Below are 733 nucleotides of genomic sequence, written 5' to 3' on the forward strand. Positions count from 1 at the left end.
TATTCTATAATAGAATATTCAATTATTCAAACATTTAAAAAAATAATAAAATAAATAAAAATGTGTATCTACTGTGGGGGAAAAAAAATGTCTACATTGTTCTTTTAAATGGATGGTTGTGTTATAATTTGATAGATAAATGGATTTATTAAGTGAGCACACAGGGTCAGGCTGACGCACACACTCGCACATTCACAGCCAGCTTTATTATTTTCCTTTCAGTCTATCCCATCAGCTCAGCTGTAAATTAGCCATGCTCATTTCTCTCCCTGAACTCATTTTACACTCACGGAGCGTCACCGCCAGGGGTCATTCTCTTCACAAACAGCAGATGTCACTGAATTATTGATATTATTTAAACTTTTGTAAAATGCATGCATTTCAGTGACATCTGCTGTTTGTGAGGAGAATGACCCCTGGCGGTGACGCTCCGTGAGTGTAAAATGAGTTCAGGGAGAGAAATGAGCATGGCTAATTTACCGCTGAGCTGATGGGATAGACTGAAAGGAAAATAATAAAGCTGGCTGTGAATGTGCGAGTGTGTGCGTCAGCCTGACCCTGTGTGCTCACTTAATAAATCCATTTATCTATCAAATTATAACACAACCATCCATTTAAAAGAACAATGTAGACATTTTTTTTCCCCCACAGTAGATACACATTTTTATTTATTTTATTATTTTTTTAAATGTTTGAATAATTGAATATTCTATTATAGAATATATATATATAT

General features: G+C 34.5%; 1 protein-coding gene across 1 annotated transcript in view; it reads left to right on the top strand.

Annotated features, from left to right (window-relative positions):
• LOC107676111 (CAP-Gly domain-containing linker protein 4-like) overlaps positions 1-733 on the top strand; it is a 37,080-nt gene that overhangs the window by 9,400 nt on the left and 26,947 nt on the right. The window lies entirely within an intron of this gene.

Source organism: Sinocyclocheilus anshuiensis, unplaced genomic scaffold, assembly GCF_001515605.1.
Source record: "Sinocyclocheilus anshuiensis isolate Anshui unplaced genomic scaffold, SAMN03320099.WGS_v1.1 scaffold2490, whole genome shotgun sequence".
NCBI classification, from domain to species: Eukaryota; Metazoa; Chordata; class Actinopteri; order Cypriniformes; family Cyprinidae; genus Sinocyclocheilus; species Sinocyclocheilus anshuiensis.